Source organism: Bufo bufo, chromosome 5 (assembly GCF_905171765.1).
Source record: "Bufo bufo chromosome 5, aBufBuf1.1, whole genome shotgun sequence".
NCBI classification, from domain to species: domain Eukaryota; kingdom Metazoa; phylum Chordata; class Amphibia; order Anura; family Bufonidae; genus Bufo; species Bufo bufo.
The window spans coordinates 72,468,383-72,488,058 of NC_053393.1; the positions used below are offsets into that span (position 1 = coordinate 72,468,383).

The following is a 19,676-nucleotide window of genomic DNA, read 5'->3' on the forward strand; positions in this document are numbered from 1 at the left end:
AGTGGCCACAGGATCCCCTCTCCCCTGCTCCTCCGATCGGAGCCCCAGCTGTGTAAGCCTGGGGCTCCGATCGGTTGCCATGGCAGCCAGGACGCTATTGAAGCCCTGGCTGCCATGTTCAGCTCCATGCTGCTGTGTGCACTATGCACAGAGCAGCAGGGACAGTGTGAGATCCTATTCACCCTGATAGAGATCTATCAGGGGGAATAGGACAAGGGTTCTAGTCCCTAAGGGGGTTAAAAGTTAGTAAAAAAAAAAAACACAAAAATATTAAGTATAAATGAAAAAGATTTATAAAAAAAAAATACACATTAACAATAAACAAAAAAAATACACATTAACAATAAACATATTAATTTTCAGCAGATTTGTGTAGGAATTTTTTTTTTTTCTCAAAAATGAAAATTCCCAGAATATCGGTATAAATTATCGGCTATCGGCCTGAAAGTTCACAAATTATCGGTATCGGTATCGGCCCTAAAAAATCAATATCGGTCGATCCCTAATCAGTACCACCCACAGGGTTTTGCAAAAACAACCAATAAACACGTACAATACAGTAAAACACTCCCACACAAAATCCTCCCCTCCTACACAATGTCTTCTGTTCTGTTTTTATTTTTTTACGGTATTCACCTGAGGGGTTAGGTCATGTGATATTTTTATAGAGCAAGTTATTACGGACGCTGCGATACCTAATATGTATACTTTTTTTTTATTTATGTAAGTTTTACATAATGATTTCATTTTTGAAGGAAAAAAAAAATCATGTTTTATTGTTTCCATAGTCTGAGAGCCATCATTTTTTCAGTTTTGGGGCGATTACCTTGGGTAGGGTATGATTTTTGCGGGATGAGATGACGGTTTTATTGGCACTATTTTGGGGTGCGTGACTTTTTGATCGCTTGCTATTACACTTTTTGTGATGTAAGGTGACAAAAAATTGTTTATTTAGCACAGTTTTTATTTTAAATTTTTTACGGTCTTCACCTGAGGGGTTAGGTCATGTGATATTTTTATAGAGCCGGTCGATACGGACTCGGCGATACCTAATATGTACCTAATAATAAAAAAAATCATGTTTTAGTGTCTCCATATTCTGAGAGCCATAGTTTTTTCAGTTTTTGGGCGATTATCTTAGGTAGGGGCTCATTTTTTGCAGGATGAGGTGACGGTTAGATTGGTACTATTTTGGTGGGCAAACGCCTTTTTGATCGCTTGCTTTTGTACTTTTTGTGATGTAAGGTGACCAAAAAATTGTTTATTTAGCACAGTTTTTATTTTTTACGTTGTTCATCTGAGGGGTTAGGTCATGTGATATGTTTATAGAGCCGGTCGATACGGACGCGGCAAAACCTAATATGTATACTTTTTTTCCCCCCGTAGGGCGACGGCGGGTCGCGCATTTAGCCAAGGTGCCTGCTCAATGATTTGATCGCCGGTGATCGGAAATACACATGACGTACCGGTACGTCATGTGTCCTAAAGAGGTTAAGTAAGAAGAAATAACTAAACTAAAAAGAATGCTTAGCACCCTGACAGAGAAAGACACTCTAAAGAGGGCTTAGGACTCTGCATTGTGGGGTTCCTCTGTTATTCCTCATGCTAAAGTATGAATAAATGAGCATCACCATTCTCTTATCAATAGGCTTTTTCTCTTTTATAGTCCGCACTGCCAACACGGATTGGGCAGTGAATAAGGACATGCCCCATTGATGGTGGGAATTATATCACCCAGTAGTTGACTTATTTAAAAATTTCCATGATGAATAACAGAGGATTTGAGAAATGAAAGGTGTATTCTGGTAATTTCAAGCTATTCGACTGGTGGGGGTTCTACCGCTGGGACCCCCACCATTCATGAGAACCTAAATGAATGGAGCGATAGGTGACACATGCGCACTGCCGCGCCGATTCATTCTCTATGGGACTTCTGGAGATAGTGGAGGAAGTCGCTCTGCTATAGAGATGTATGGAGCAGTAGCCCGACCTGCTGCTCCATTCACTTCAGGGGTACGGGGCCCCCATTCTCGTGATCAGTGGGGGTCCTAGTGGTAATACCCCCAACCAGTCTATGGGTTATGCCCCATTCTGTGGATAGGGGATGATTTGAAAATAGCAGGATACCGCTTTCAATAAGGGCTCATGCCAACAAACGTAAGGGCTCTGTGCCCGTGCTGTGGGCCGTGGAAGCGCTTCATAGTGTTTCTGTGCCTCCGCAAAATGTCCTATCTTTGGCCGTATCTATTCAAGTCAATGGGTCGGCATCCACAGCACGGAGTGAACACAGCCAGTGCCTGTATATTGCGGACTCGCCGTTTGCGGTCCGCAATACAGGCACGGAGCCCTTACATTGGTGGGCATGAGCCCTAACACAGCCCGAGTGCTGAGTCTGATAGGTACCAACTGGACAACCCTTGCTGTAAAGAAAGCTGCTGACGGAAGCCAAGTTTAAAAAAAAATAAAAAATATCATCCACTTTGCTGGTAACGTGATACAATGCAGATTTTCCATTTGCAATTCCAAGTGTGAACATACTCTTAGGCCGCTTTCACACGGGCGTCCCGGATTTGCTCCGGATGCGTCGCGTGTGCATTGAGGGAAACCCGCGCGAGTAGGCACGCAATTGCAGTCAGTTTTTACTGCGATTGCGTTCCGATGTTCAGTTTTTATCGCGCGAGAGTGCAATGCATTTTGCACTGAAGTTCGGGTTCCGGTTAGGTGTTCTATTCATTTTATTTTCCCTTATAATCGCTCTCACCACGCGTTCCTTCTATCTTCCTTCAGCAGGACCTGCGCTGACGTCACCACGTGGTGAGCGCGATTACGTCATCAAAGGTCCTTTTGCAGCTCCTGAAAGAAGACGATGCCGGCTGCGCGAACAACAGGATGAGGGGAGGTAATTTTTATTTTATTTTTTAACCCCTCAATCGACATTTTAGTAAGCATTCTGTATTAAGATCAGATACTGATGGACCTATCCTGAGGTCATTAGGTCTCTGAAAACCCCTTTAAATATAGATATTGGTATGGAAAAGTAAAAATAGCATCATCAAAAATTCTTTAAAAATATGTTAGGCTACTTACAGTTGCGTTAATATTTGCCGGTATTGAGAGCCGTTATAGGGTCTAAATACCGGGAAAAAAACGCTCCAAAATGCTTTCCGTCCTGGGATGCAGAGCAAAACGGATCCGTCATGACCCACAATGCAAGTGAATGGGGACAGATCTGTTTTCTCTGACACAATAGAAAACGCATCCGTCTCCCATTGACTTTCAATGGAGTTCATGACGGATCCGTCTTGGATATGTTAAAGATAATACAACCGGATCTGTTTATAACGGATGCAGATGGTTGTATTATCAGTAACGGAAGCGTTTTTGCTGAACCCTGCTGGATCTTGCAAAAACGCTAGTGTGAAAGTAGCCTTAAAGGGGTTGTCTCACTTCAGCAAATAGCATTTATCATGTAGACACAGTTAATACAAGGCACTTACTAAAGTATTGTGATTGTCCATATTGCTTCCTTTGCTAACTGGATTTATTTTTCCATCACATTATACACTGCTCGTTTCCATGGTTACGACCACCCTGCAATCCAGCAGCGATGGCCGTGTTTGCACACTAAAGAAAAAAAGCACAAGCCTATGTGAGCTCCCACAGTCCTGGCACCAGAGAGGCCGGCACTTTTTTCTATAATGTGCAAGCACGGCCACCACTGATGAATTGCAGGGTGGTTGTAACCATGGAAACAAGCCGCGTAAAATGGGATGAAAAAATGAATCCAGCCAGCAAAGGAGACAATATGGACAAAAAAATCAGCTTCTTAGTTATATAGGTTAATGGGGTTGTCCGAGTCTTATTTTACTAAAGTGCTAGGAGCGTGGTAAAATAAAAAAATAAATTACCTTCCTGACCTGCGCCCGCTCCTATCCAACGCCGCTGCTCTGCCATCAGACTGCAGCGGTGATGTTCAGTATACCGCTCCAGCCAGTCATAGCACACACAGCGGTTTTAGAATTTAGACACTTTAGCACCTAAACACGTTCTAAATGAGTTAATTGCAGCTGGCTACTAGGGCTGCACTATATCGGAATTTTGTGCGATTGCGATTAGGGCCCTAAAAATTGCGATAACGATATGCGATGCAATATTTTAAGGGAATTGTGCTAGAGGTCTATTTGCTTGGATTTTCCCATATGAGCCGCTGACGCGGCTGGGTATGACATAGTTATAGGGGATCTGTGGATGGCGCTGTGTTGTGGGGGATCTGTGGATGACGCTGTGTTGTGGGGGATCTGTGGGGGATCTGTGGGATGACGCTGTGTTGTGGGGGATCTGTGGATGACGCTGTGTTGTGGGGGATCTGTGGCGGACGCTGTGTTTGTGGGGGATCTGTGGAGGACGCTGTGTTGTGGGGGATCTGTGGAGGACGCTGTGTTGTGGGGGATCTGTGGAGGACGCTGTGTTGTGGGGGATCTGTGGAGGACGCTGTGTTGTGGGGGATCTGTGGAGGACGCTGTGTTGTGGGGATCTGTGGAGGACGCTGGGTTGTGGGGGATCTGTGGAGGACGCTGTGTGTGGGGGATCTGTGGATGACGCTGTTATGGGGGGATCTGTGGAGGACGCTGTTATGGGGGGGATCTGTGGAGGACGCTGTTATGGGGGGATCTGTGGAGGACGCTGTTATAGGGTGGATCTGTGGAGGACGCTGTTATGGGGTGGATCGTGGAGGACGCTGTGTTGTGGGGGATCTGTGGAGGACGCTGTGTTGTGGGGGATCGGTGGAGGACGCTGTGTTGTGGGGGATCGGTGGAGGACGCTGTTTTGGGGGGGATCGTGTGAGGACGCTGTTATGGGGTGGATCTGTGGAGGACGCGGTTATGGGGTGGATCTGTGGAGGACGGCTGTTTATGGGGTGGATCTGTGGAGGACGCTGTTATGGGGTGGATCTGTGGAGGACGCTGTTTTGGGGTTGGATCTGTGAGGACGCTGTAAATGGGGGGGGGATCTGTGGAGGACGCTGTTATGGGGGGGATCTGTGGAGGACGCTGTTATGGGGGGGATCTGTGGAGGACGCTGTTATAGGGGTGGATCTGTGGAGGACGCTGTTATGGGGTGGATCTGTGGAGGACGCTGTTATGGGGTGGATCTGTGGAGGATTGCTGTTATGGGGGGATCTTTGGAGGACGCTGTTATGGGGGGTGGATCTGTGGAGGACGCTGTTATGGGGTGGATCTGTGGAGGATGCTGTTATGGGGTGGATCTGTGGAGGACGCTGTTATGGGGTGGATCTGTGGAGGACGCTGTTATGGGGTGGATCTGTGGAGGACGCTGTTATGGGGTGGATCTGTGGAGGACGCTGTTATGGGGGATCTGTGGAGGACGCTGTTATGGGGGATCTGTGGAGGACACTGTTATGGGGGATCTGTGGAGGACACATAGGGCCATGAGGGGGGGGGCAGCATAAGACATATAGCATCTTATGCTGGTCCCCCTCATGTGTCCTAAACTGCGCACATAACTGGCTTTGTGTGTAAAGTATTTTACTAGTGTGTGAAACAAGCTCTCTCCTATTGATAACATGGCCAGCCTCTGCACTCACTGTCACAATGAATGCACGGCAGCGAGCGGGCCGGCCGGCGCGTGACTGACGTCACTTAGTAACGCTCCTCCCACTTCAGGAAGCAGGAGCGTTACTAAGTGACGTTCGCTGCAGTGCATTCATAGTGACAGTGAGTGCAGAGGCTGGACCTGTTATCAATAGGAGAGATTGTTTCACACACTAGTAAAATACTTTACACACAAAGCCAGTTATGTGCGCGGGGCCCCTTCATATATAATCGCGGCATTTTTCGGGTCGGCCAAATCGCCATATCGCATTTGCCGATTATCGCGATTCGATGTTATCGTGCAGCCTGCTGTCTACATTAAAAAACTGCGTCACAACTGCGCAGTGTGCCAGCACCCTTACGCCCCTTTCACACGGGCGAGAATTCCGCGCGGGTGCAATGCGTGAGGTGAACGCATTGTACCCGCATTGAATCCGGACCCATTCACTTCAATGGGGCTGTGCACGAGCGGTGATTTTCACGCATCACTTGTTGCGTTGCGTGAAAATCGCAGGCATGTTCTATATTGTGCGCTTTTCACGCAACGCAGGCCTCAAGAAGTGAATGGGGCTGCGTGGAAAATCTCAAGCAATGTGCGGGATGCGGTGCGATTTTCACGCATGGTTGCTAGGAGACGATCGGGATGGGGACCCGATCTTTATTATTTTCCCTTATAACATGGTTATAAGGGGAAATAATAGCATTCTTAATACAGAATGCTAAGTCAATTAGGGATGGAGGGGTTAAAAAATATATAAAAAAATTAAACTCACCTCATCCACTTGTTCGCGCAGCCCAGCTCGTTTTGTTTCTTCTTCTTTGATGACCTGGGAGGAAAAGGACCTCTGGTGACATCACTGCGCTCATCACATGGTCCGTCACATGGTGATGGACCATGTGATGAACGCAGTGACATGACCAAAGGTCCTTTTCCAACCAGGTCATCAAAGAAGAAGAAACAAAACGAGCTGGGCTGCTAATTGACTTAGCATTCTGTATTAAGAATGCTATTTCCCCTTATAACCATGTTATAAGGGAAAATAATAAAATCTACACAACACCTAACCCAAACCCGAACTTCTGTGAAGAAGTCCAGGTTCGGGTCTGGGTACCAAACATGCCGATTTTTCTCATGTGCATGCAAAACGCATTAAAGCGCTTTGCACTCACTCGGGCTGAAAAATCGTGCATTTTCCCGCAACGCCAGTGTGAAAGAGGCCTTAGGAGTCTTCTGCCGTATGCCGCTGAGGCCAGTGATTGGCTGCAGCAGTAACTATAGTTTATGGACCCATTGACTTGAATGGGTCCGCGATCCCCAAGAGACACGTTCTATTTTTTTGTGGTGCGGAGGCACAGACCGAAATCCCATGGAAGAGCTTTGTAGTGCCGCCTCCTCTTCGTATCTCGAGTACTGCGGACCTATTCAAGTCAATGGGTCAGCAGCCCGGGCACACACTTGTGCATGAGCCCTCGTAGTGACAGCTTTATGTCAGTATGATTCTGTATCGGTAAGGTCATTCAGAGACACATAGCATTATAAATCAGTATAAGGGCTCGTTTACACTACCGTGCCGTTTTTTTGCGGTCCGCAAAAAAAACTGATGGCCGGCCCGTGTACTCAATCGCATTTTGTGGAACGGAACAGGAGGCCCATTATAGAAATGCATATTCTTGTCCGCAAAACGGACAAGAAGAGGACAGGACTCATAATTTTTGCGAGGCCACGGATGCGGACAGCACACAGAGTGCTGTCCGCATCTTTTGCTGACCCATTGAAATGAATGGTTCCGTATACGGACCGTATGCGGAACGCAGGAAACGGCCAGTATACGGAACGCAAAATACGTTTGTGTGAACGAGCCCTAATGCTGTGCGGTCCTGCGAGTCGAGCAGTGTCCAGCGCGATTGCCGCGCGGCACACGCTCCGGAGTCTGACACGTTACTAGGCCAGGGGCCATACTCCACATTATACACCTACCTTTTGGTCTCGTCGTTCATTTTCATAGTCTTACGCTAATAATCTGCATATAGCGTTGAAAAGGAATAAAGAGACCACGCGGTCGGTATGTGATGGGGTGTACGGGGCAGCGGGAAGGTGGGGGGACGGAGTCCATTACAACTTATCCCCTATCCATGTCTGATTGGGGTCCAACTACTGGGGCCCCACTGCTCACGAGAAAGGGCCCTTGTTCCCCTTTAGAATTGAGCATTCAACTCTCTGGGGCCACTGTGTTAAACCCCCACCAATCAGACATGTATCCCCTAGGGCAGGGATCAGCGGCTGTGAAACTACAACTCCCATCATGCACACTTACTCGGCTACTCTTGTAGCTCCCATAGAAATTAAAGGAGGATTCTGGGAGTTGTAGTTTCAGAACAGCTGGCGGTTGCTGATCCCTGCCCTAGGGAATACGTTGTTGTAATAAGTGTATAAGGGGCCCAAGCCACTCTCAGGTCATGAGCTTTGCCGACAACATAAGTTTCCTTCTCCTTTAAGAGCCTGCGTCTTTTACGCGGCGTTTTCGAGCCGATAACGCACGGATAACGCAGCTTCCTCTCACGCCATGATACTCTGCCCGGACTTGCCCTCTCGGCCTCGCGATGATTGACGGCTCCGCTTGTGTACGAAGCCCGGCCGGCCGAGTCACGTGCGTTAACGACAGCCCGCCCACGGCCTCTGATTGGCCGGCGGGCCCTCGCTGACGTCACGAGCCGATCAGCTGTTTGCAAACTGAGTAGTACAACAACAAAAGCTTCAGTTGGGAGGCGAGAAGCCAACGGCGAAGAACTCGAGCTCCTGCCGTGACTGGTCCCCGGCACAACCTGTAGCGCTGACAGCAGGCTCTTCTAACTACCTCAGTGACGTCACTGGACGCGGTAACGGCAAGAGAGTAAGTCGTAACGGTAGAGTCGCGACTTCTTGCTCCGTTGTGTGAGCGGAAAGTTTTTTTTTTTTTTTTCCTGTCAGCCGCCGGAGCGCTGCTCTGACAGACCGTTTGTGTTTTAGAACGTTAGCGTTTGGAGGAGGACGCTGCGGTCTGCGGTCGCGGCCGTTGTTTTCTTCGCTGCTCCTTTCCTTTGTGTGACATTCATGACGTCGTGGGACTGAGTGGTTTATCCCGGGACTCCGCCCCCTCACTATTACTCCCCGCCCACGGCCGGTGACGTCATGCGTTCTCTGCAGTGACGTCGTCGCCTGCCCCAGTTTGTCCCCCTGTTGTAGGTGACACCAAATTCACGGATCCCACCTGTTCTTCTAGCTTCCACTGCAGGGGTGTATTAGGCTGCATGTACTTGGTGAGGAGCTCCTGTAGGGGGCGATCTGCCGGGACTGAGAGTCAGAGGTTACATTGCTTCACCTATTGGCCCAGAAAAGACACTTCTGGAAGCACTTGTCGTCTTGGCACAAGGTCCATATGTTCCTTTGGCTTTGTTCCTGGAACGAGTGAACAAGAACTTACCAAAAATATCGCAACCATATAATTTTTTTTTATTTTGAGGACTTTTAATAGATCACTTGCAAAAGTCCAGCCCCACCTGGTAGAATAAGGAGATAACTTGTTTTATAGTAACCGCTTCACACGAGCTCCACGTCTGTAGGCTCTGAGGCGTTTCGAACGTCACATCTACATTAAAGGGGTTGTCTGGTTTTTGTTTTTGTTCTTTGTATATTTGTAACTGGGCAAATGTAAGGACTTTACAATGCACTTACTTTATCTCCAGTGGCTGGTTTCTCAGATTTCACTGAGGGTCACATGACCTGTGATGTCAGCCTCTCTCCCTGCTCTGATGATGTTTGGTACACAAAGCCTGAGAGATCAGAGATGTGTCTGTACACGTCACTGTGCTGGCCACGCCCCTCTCCCCCCCCCCCCCCCCCCCCCCCTCCCTCCGCCATCTGCTGCTGCTCTCTGCCCTGTGTCTCCCTCCCTTTGGATACTTCAGGAAAGATGAACAACTTCAGGAGCACAGACTCGGGGCTGAAGGCTTTACTGAGTAGCTGCAGGCAGTGAAGAGACAAATGCTGGGCACAGGAGCTGACAGACTAGAGGAGTTCTGTGCAAGAATAGGTAGGGGGAAGATCCCTTGTGTATCAGCAGTGTCATTATACAGCTGGGACTTGTAGTCCTACACATACAACATGCTGCTGAGTCTCCCAGCAGGCAGACATGTCACTCAGGGCAGCTCTTGTATTCACAGAGCAGGAAGAGGGGCAGAGATTGTTGTTATTGCATGTAAACAAAGGGCCAGAAGAGAACCAGGGAAATGAGGAAATAGAATTTTTTTTTTTTACCTAAAACTTGCTTAGCTCAGTCATATATTGCTGCCCATCAGATTTACAGTGGGTGGATATAGATATATATATTTATATATATATTATTTTTTTATTTTTTTTTATTTTTTTTGCTCGGAATTTAATATGTAATGGATAATGTCAGAGATAAAAAGTTGGTTGTGGTGTGCCGAAACCAACGTCCGAGTGGGCCTGTAAATAAAAGAGGGCAAAGAGAAGTTCAAAAACCACACTTTATTGCATTTGTTTACATGACTAAATTCCTGAAGGCTAGGCGAAGTTCTCTTTCTGGTTGTGGAATATACGTATTGTATATGGAGGACTTCCAGCGACCCAGTCTCTTTATGATGTGGACCGGGGTGTTAGTGCTAGAGGCTGAGGAAGCGGCTCCTATACGAAAGGAATGCCCGGAGAATGAAGTTGGGTTGTGACCCAATTTTCCCAGTAAGGTTCTAACGTGTGTGTGGTGAATTTCGCTGTAGTGAGTGGGTGCCCTTGTAGTTGTAAGAGAGGTGAGTCTGATAAGTGTGTGCTATAGGTTGACCGTAAGAGGTCTAGTGTCTTAACTGGGCACCAAGCATTGTCTGTTGGAAAGAGAGGAATGATAGTGGGGTGTAGGGACTGATTAGTTTTGGTAGATGGGATTGTGAGAATGTAATGGTCGTCTACTTTAGTGAGTTGTGAGGTTTTAAGGCTGTGAGTGGTATCTCCTTGACAAACAACGGTAAATTCCCTAGGTCTTAAGAACCCATAAAAAGCCAAATAGATAGCAGATTTGATCACCAGGTTAGTGTTGGTATCAAAAGGGGATTCGTCGAGGAGGTTGCTAAGTGCTCTAAAGATAGGCCCATCTATAGGTAGTCTGGTGGTGATAGGTGGAACCGATACTTTAGAGATCCCTTTTAAGATTTTCTTGATGGGGTATGATAGGGAAATTTGTGAGGCTGTGATGCTGCACCCCCGTGAGGTATAATTTAATTGTGTTGTGGGAGAGTTTTAAGTGTAAGTGGCAAAAAAAGGAAAAAGCCACCATAGTTTGGGTTGAGAAATTACCTTGTAAGCCGAATTCAGCTGTAAATTTGTTGAAAATGGTAAGTGCCGTACTGTAGGTGATAGTAGTGTTTGGTGATGGTGCTTGGTGCGTAAGAGTCCTAGCATGGTGCATGAGTGTGTTCAATCCAAGATTAATTCGTGAAAATTCGGCGTTCTGGATGGTTGATGATGGGCTGACGGGAGTGCCTGGAAAAACACCTGAAATTGAGATCGAGACAGAGCGTCAGCAGTCGTGATGTGAAGGCAAATTAAGTGAAACTGGACGGTTGCTGCCAACCAGGTCAGCTTGCGAATCAGCCGCATGATGGTAAGAGAGGAAGAGCGCCCTTTGTTAATGATGTCGCAAGCTGACGAGTTGTCGGAATAACATTTTACTGCCTTGCCGGACCAGAGGTGACCCCAAGTGTATGCGGCTGCCACAATGGGGTAAATCTCAACAGAGCTGAAGTTTCTCTAAACCCCGGCAAGGCATCCGTCTCCGCTGGCCAGTGACCCCTAAACCAGTGATTGCCAAATATAGCTGCAAAACCCGTGTTGGCTGCAGCGTCAGTGTAGATGCAGGGAGAGGAATCGGAGAGAGGGGGAATAAACATGGAGATGCCGTTCCATTGGGTCAAAAACTTCCCCCACATGAGTAGGTCAGCTTTGGCGTGCTGGTCCTACGCGATTGGGCAGGCGTCTGGAACCCCGTGAAGCAGACAGAGGAGCCTGGACACAAAGGATCTACCCTGCGGAACGATGCGCATCGCGAAATTCAGGGACCCCAATAAGGACTGAAGTTCTTTCCTGGTGCATACATCATTCCGCAGGAACATATATATCCCCTCTCAGGCGGACCAGTTTCTCAGGGGGAAGGCTGGCGCGGAAGGTACTAGAATCCAGCTCTATCCCCAAGAAAGTGAGTTTGGTGGTGGGGCCAATGGTTTTAGCGGGAGAAGGGTACCCCGAGGGTGGCGAAAAGTGCAGAGGTGCTGAGGATATCTGTGGGTGTGCGTGTGCTTGGTTCTATGATGAGGAAGTCATCCAAGTAGTGAATGACAGCGTGACACCTAATGATGTTCAGGAGCAGCCAGCATAGAGTTTCCGCGGGAACCGGGACCTGAACTTCTAAAACAGAAGTTCTCTCATCCCTACTAACGAGCATTCATGCAAACCTTCGTTAGTGATTATCGGCAGGTGTAATACAGGATCTAGGCTATGAGTGCGGATTTAACAAAAAAAAAAAAAAATTGCGTGCAGCTTTCTGAGTTTCTACAAGTCCATGTGGACAAAGGGTGAAAACCGCGCTGAAAATCCGCACAAACAATTGACGTGCTGCCAATTTTAAAAATCCACACTGAGTCGGCAGGTCAATTTTGGCACGGAAACTATATGCAGAGTGTACGAGATTTGTAAAATTTCATTCACCTTGCCGGTACTGTATCGCGCTGCAGTGTTTGAGCGCACAAATCTGCCCAGAAAAACGGGGGTAAGAGGCAACGTGTGCAGGTAGTCTTAGGTCACCTGCACACATTGCGGAACAAGTGCGGTTTTTCCATGGGGGATTCCCATGCGGAAAAACCGCAGTATAGTACAATACCAGCAAAGTGTATAAAAATTGTACAATTCTCATGTACACTTTCCAGGTTTTTTTCAGTGCGGCCATTGACCCGCCGTGTGGATTTCCAAATCTGCAGCATGTTAAGTTCACATCAGCGTTCAGCCTTTCCGTACTTCTGCTCCGTTATAGGAACGGGAAGGACGGATTCGGCACATAACTGAGCCTACGGACCCCATAGACTATAATGGGGTCCGTTAGGTTCACGCTCAGAGGAAGAGTTTTGAAGCAGAGACAAAAGTCCTTCGCGCACAACTAATTAAGTTTGCGGTTTTAGCTGCGGATTTAACCCTTTTCAATGGAAAGATGAGATCTGTGGCAAAACCGCATCTAATCTGCACCAAAAACTGCTGTTGGAAACTGCAGATTTAGGTGCGGATATGGTATGGAAATTCATGAGGATCTTATATAAGGTCACATTAGGGGGTTTCCACAAGGAATTTTTTGTGTACTTTAACCTCTTCAGGACACAGGGCGTACAGGTACGCCCTTATGTCCTGGTACTTAAGGACACGGGGCGTAACTACTCATTGGTCCCACAGAACCATAACCCCAATGAACTCTCTCACATATTCCATGTTGGATAACTGGTGGCGATTCATTTGGCTATTATACTTACGGGTTTTGCTTTCTGTTGTTATTTGTAGGTTCAGCCACATACTGTCCAGGTTATTCCCGAGTTGCTGGGCCATGTGCCAGCAGGGGTAATCATCATTCACGCCCCGTGTCCCCTGAAGAATCTTGGGGCCTGTATCGAGGAAACTCGTCGGGAGACTTGAGTATTCCTCATCTAATTCTCCTGATTTTGGTTGGGGTATATTTCTAACAATCTGTACCAGAAGTGTTATATCTATTGGACGCATGGTCGTTTTGGTCACTGGTCAGGGCCTCATTAGGGCTTCCAGTATAGGACCAGAGTTCCAGTCTGGGCCACCCCTTGTGGGGCTTTTTGGACCCCGTCCATTGGATACACTAATAGGGTGGACTAGGCCAAGTAGGGAGTCACTAGGGCTAGTGGGTACTCGGTACCAACAATACCCCCCTCTGACCCTCTACATTCAGCCTTTGTCTAGCCCCCCATGATCATTAACGTTGTTGTTTTGCCTTTGTCACCTCTGCCTCACATAGGCTGAGGGCTTGTATGTCTTATCTGTTTGTTGGTCTGTAGGGGCTTTTTTATTTTATCTTAGTATACTGCCCCTTTTATAGTTCTCGGTTTTGCATCTTTTGAGCAGTACTCAGGTGGACCTCATTGCCTTTCCTGCTTGACCCTCTTTTTGTGTTTCTGGGACCTGCACCTACCCCCAGAACAGAGCTCCCCAAGTGAAGAGCATGTGTTGGAAGGGCCGGGAATAACTAGTATGGAAAGCGCATCGCACAAACGGCTGCTCGATTATACTAGCCAATTATCAGGAACGGGCGTCCATATGAAGGCTTGTCCCTGATAGTTGGCCAAAAAATTGGGCAATATAATTGGGCCTTTGGTCTTTGAGCCGGCAAGACTTGTATCTATCAGGACAGGGCGCGGAGGAGAACATTCATCGTCAATGTATTCTCATGGATCCTGCCAATGGATATTGGGAACAGAAGTGAGATTTTACCTTATTTTTCTGTTGAGGTTATACATTACACATGTGTGTGTTTTCTTTATTATTATTATTATTATTATTATTATTATTATTATTATTATTATTATTATTATTATTATAATATATATTTTTTATTTTTTTATTTTTTTTTGTAGCTTGATTGCTTTTCCTCGCATGTACCGTCTTTCCCCGAAAATAAGACCTACCTCTAGTTTTGCCTATCGCTGTAATATAAGGCATCTCCCCGAAAATAAGGCCTCCCCGATTATAAAGCATCCCCCGAAAAGAAGGCCTCCCCACTTATAAGGCATCGGCCGAACATACCGTAATGCCTCCCCGATTATAAAACATCCGCCGAACATAATGCCTCCCCGATTATAAAGCAAGCCACCCCAGAATGTAAGGAGCTCACTGATTGGCCGCAGCCGCCGCCAGGACAAGCTGCCGCCTTCTTCTGCTCGCTCTGCCCTGATGGAGTCTCACAACTTGGCTGGCACGGACACACAGGGTACGGGGTGACAGGTAGGGGGGGGAATATCTGATGGAAGGTGGGGGATGTCTGGTAAAGATGGGGGGGGGGGAGACTAAAAACGGTAATTAAAATGACACAGGGTGATCAGGGTGGGGAGGGGGATCATTTAAAATGACACAGCGGGATCAGAGGGGGGAATCAAAATGACACAGGGTGGGGAGGGGGATCATTTAAAATGACACAGGGGGATCAGAGGGGGGAATCAAAATGACACAGGAGGATCAGAGGGGGGAATCAAAATGACACAGGAGGATCAGAAGGGGGTACTAAAATGCTATAGTAATCCCCCCCTCTGATTCTCCTGTACCATTTTGATTCCCCCTTCTGATCCCCCTGTGTCATTTTAAGTGATCCCCCTCCCCACCCTGATCACCCTGTGTCATTTTAAGTGATCCCCCTCCCCACCCTGATTTCCTTTTTTTTTGTTCAACAATAAATGTGTACCGTATTTTTCTTCATGGAAAAATAAGAAATCCCCTGAAAATAAGACCTAGCGCATCTTTTAGAGCAAAAATTAATATAAGACACTGTCTTATTTTCGGGGAAACAGGGTACTTGAGCAGTATGTGAACAGCTTGGCGACACTGGAGGCTTGTTATTGTCCTGGGCAGACGGTTGCTTTTCTCATGACGTGGACCCCAGTTTGCCGGGCGCCACATTTTTGGGTATTAAAGGACTGAATGTGATGGCAGGACTGTTAAACAGCTTTGCTGCCATTTCCCTTCTTAAATTTAATTACGGCGTGCGGTCTATGCCAGTGCAATACATGGAGTCCTGGGGGCAGTGCAGAAGGTGTGCACAGAGTCAATGAAGTCCTATCTGTAAGCACACCTACTCCTCGCTGATTGATATCCCCCTTAGGGCTCAATGCACACGGCCGAAGTCTTGGTACGCATCCGATCCGCGTGGACCCATTCATCTCAAGGATTGCAGACAAGGATAGGACTTCATTTCAGAAAAAAATGGTGTCTTGCGCTCGGCCAGGATCCGTGTTTGCAGTCCACAGAACACTTACGGCAGTGTGCACGAGCCCTTATGAGGTTTTCAGAGATGCTAGTGCAAGGGGCATGGTTGCAATGCTGTTAACCAGTCCTTTAATATCCTTTAACGAGTCTGTCAGCAGTTTTGATTACGCTAAACTGCTGCCAGCACTAGGTAGGGGCTGAGGAGAGCAGGACAAACCTAACCTTTGTGTAGCTTTTATTATATAAATATGAAGTTTTATTCTGCAAGTGTCCAGGAGGCGGAGCTTCACTGTGCCACGCCCTCTGCATAGATCTGAGCGAGGTGACAGCTGTAGCGTCCATACTAGGAGAGCGCCACAGCTGTCCTTCAGAGAAGATGGCGGGGCTCAGCTCAATGTCGCCCCGCCCCCAGTGCACTTGCAGGAGCAGAACGAGGCAGTATAAAAGTTCATATGGCCCCATTCCCACGACCATATTTTTGGTCCGCACTCAAACCGCATTTTTTGCAGATTGGATGCTGACCCATTCATTTCAATGGGTCGGCAAAAAATGCAGACAACACTCCGCATTTGTGTGCTGTCCACATCCGTAGTCCCGGAAAAAAAGATTGTCCTATTCTTGTCCGTTTTGTGGACAACAATGGGCATTATTACAATGGATGTGCCAAAAAATAATTAATGCGACACGGACATTGTATTTTATTTTTTTTGCAGATCCACATTTTGCGGACTGCAAAATGCATACGGTTCTGTGAATGCACCCTACTCCTGATAATGTTTATACTGCTCTCCCTGTGTAGTGCTGGCAGCAGTTTAGCATAGTCAAAACTGCCGACAGATTCCCCTTTTAATACCACAATACCAGCTACTCTTTAGGACACCTGCACGCAGGTGTGTATTTACCAACAGAATTTCGTCTTGGATTTCTCTGCGTTCTCACCAAATGCATGTGTTACTTTGCCCCGGATCTTGGTCGTCAAGAGTTCTGTTTTTTGGGGGGGTTTTAGAGCCTAGAAAGGAGTCTAAATAAGAACACAGATACCGGTCTAGTATATTCAAATGTGTGCGGATATTATATATATACACTGCTCAAAAAAATAAAGGGAACACTTAAACAGCACAATGTAACTCCAAGTCAATCACACTTCTGTGAAATCAAACTGTCCACTTAGGAAGCAACACTGAGTGACAATCAATTTCACATGCTGTTGTGAAAATGGGATAGACAACAGGTGGAAATTATAGGCAATTAGCAAGACACCCCCAATAAAGGAGTGGTTCTGCAGGTGGTGACCCCAGACCACTTCTCAGTTCCTATGCTTCCTGGCTGATGTTTTGGTCACTTTTGAATGCTGGCGGTGCTTTCACTCTAGTGGTAGCATGAGACGGAGTCTACAACCCACACAAGTGGCTCAGGTAGTGCAGCTTAACCAGGATGGCACATCAATGCGAGCTGTGGCAAGAAGGTTTGCTGTGTCTGTCAGCGTAGTGTCCAGAGCATGGAGGCGCTACCAGGAGACAGGCCAGTACATCAGGAGACGTGGAGGAGGCCGTAGGAGGGCAACAACCCAGCAGCAGGACCGCTACCTCCGCCTTTGTGCAAGGAGGAACAGGAGGAGCACTGCCAGAGCCCTGCAAATGACCTCCAGCAGGCCACAAATGTGCATGTGTCTGCTCAAACGGTCAGAAACAGACTCCATGAGGGTGATATGAGGGCCCGACGTCCACAGGTGGGGGTTGTGCTTACAGCCCAACACCGTGCAGGACGTTTGGCATTTGCCAGAGAACACCAAGATTGGCAAATTCGCAACTGGCGCCCTGTGCTCTTCACAGATGAAAGCAGGTTCACACTGAGCACATGTGACAGACGTGACAGAGTCTGGAGACGCCGTGGAGAACGTTCTGCTGCCTGCAACATCCTCCAGCATGACCGGTTTGGCATTGGGTCAGTAATGGTGTGGGGTGGCATTTCTTTGGAGGGCCGCACAGCCCTCCATGTGCTCGCCAGAGTTAGCCTGACTGCCATTAGGTACCGAGATGAGATCCTCAGACCCCTTGTGAGACCATATGCTGGTGCGGTTGGCCCTGGGTTCCTCCTAATGCAAGACAATGCTAGACCTCATGTGGCTGGAGTATGTCAGCAGTTCCTGTAAGACGAAGGCATTGATGCTATGGACTGGCCCGCCCGTTCCCCAGACCTGAATCCAATTGAGCACATCTGGGACATCATGTCTCGCTCTATCCACCAACGTCACGTTGCACCACAGACTGTCCAGGAGTTGGCAGATGCTTTAGTCCAGGTCTGGGAGGAGATCCCTCAGGAGACCGTCCGCCACCTCATCAGGAGCATGCACAGGCGTTGTAGGGAGGTCATACAGGCACGTGGAGGCCACACACACTACTGAGCCTCATTTTGACTTGTTTTAAGGACATTACACCAAAGTTGGATCAGCCTGTAGTGTGTTTTTCCACTTTAATTTTGAGTGTGACTCCAAATCCAGACCTCCATGGGTTGAAAAATTTGATTTCCATTTTTTAATTTTTGTGTGATTTTGTTGTCAGCACATTCAACTATGTAAAGAACAAAGTATTTCAGAAGAATATTTAATTAATTCAGATCTAGGATGTGTTATTTTTGTGTTCCCTTTATTTTTTTGAGCAGTGTATATTATACCGAGCAGCTGATGAGCAAATGCTTGTTTGGCGGTTGATGGGCATCTTCAGGATGATGCCTGATTATCGGCAGCACACCTCTCTGTAATCGGATATGTGCTGCCGATAATGAATTGAAAAGCTGAGGAAGTAATCTTCAATCGGCGCCCAAACTACCCGAAGTAGTAGAGATACCACTGGAGACAGATGTTATCACTGCACTCTGTTGTCTCTCTGGTAGACGGTGGTTTTCAAGAAAAAAATAAACTCTAAGGTCCCTTTCACATGAGCGAGTTTTCCGCGCGGATGCGTTGCGGGAGGTGAACGCATTGCATCCGCACGGAATCCGGACCCATTCATTTCTATGGGGCTGTTCACATGAGCGGTGATTTTCACGCATCACTTGTGCGTTGCGTGAAAATCGCAGCATGCTTCTCTTTGTGCATTTTTCACGTAACGCAAGCCCCATAGAAATGAATGGGGTTGCGTGAAAATCGCAAGCATCCGCAAGCAAGTGCGGATGCGGTGCGATTTTCACGCACGGTTGCTAGGAGACGATCGGGATGGAGACCCGATCATTCTTATTTTCCCTTATAACATGGTTATAAGGGAAAATAATAGCATTCTAAATACAGAATGCATAGTAAAACAGCGCTGGAGGGGTTAAAAAAAATAAAAAATCATTTAACTCACCTTAATCCACTTGATCGCGTAGCCCGGCATCTGCTTCTGTCCCCTTTACTGAATAGGACCTGTGGTGAGCATTCATTATAGGTCAAGGACCTGTGATGACGTCACTCCGGTCATCACATGGTACGTCACATGATCTTTTACCATGTTATAAGGGAAAATAATACCATCTACAGAACACCGATCCCAAGCAGTTCGGGTTTGGGTACCAAACATGTGCGATTTTCACGCGAGTGCAAAACGCATTACAATGTTTTGCACTCGCGCGGAAAAATCACGGGTGTTCCCGCAACGCCCGTGTGAAAGGGGCCTAAGGGTACTTTTACACTAGCGGCAAGGAACATGTCGTAGTTTTATTCCGGCCACCTCTCTGCATGTTTGCCATGCTGCCGCCAGTCAATGGGGCCGGAGCGGTAGTCCGGGGGCACGCATGCACTAGCGGCAGCACGGATCCGACAGGCTGTTCACTCGCCGGAACAGCCTGCTGGAGTTCCTTGCCGCTAGTGTGAAACTAGCCTAAGGGCTTTATTACACTTACAGATGAGCCTTAAGGCAGTTTTACACAACCTGATATCTGGGCTGATTATCGGGAACGCTCATTCCCAATAATCTGCCCATCTAAGGGTCCATTCACACATCTGTATGTGTTTAGCGGATCCGCAAAATACAGACACCGGCGATGTGCATTCCACA

General features: G+C 47.5%; 1 protein-coding gene across 2 annotated transcripts in view; it reads left to right on the plus strand.

Moving 5' to 3' along the window:
* The first annotated feature begins 8,380 nt into the window (after positions 1–8,380).
* Positions 8,381–19,676, plus strand: part of TP53INP1 (tumor protein p53 inducible nuclear protein 1) — a 33,059-nt gene continuing 21,763 nt past the window's right edge. Inside the window, exon 1 of one of the 2 annotated variants that reach the window (XM_040432747.1) lies at positions 8,381–8,516. The gene's annotated coding sequence lies outside the window, so the exon portion shown is untranslated. The remainder of the gene's footprint in view (positions 8,517–19,676) is intronic. The other variant, XM_040432748.1, reaches the window with a different exon arrangement.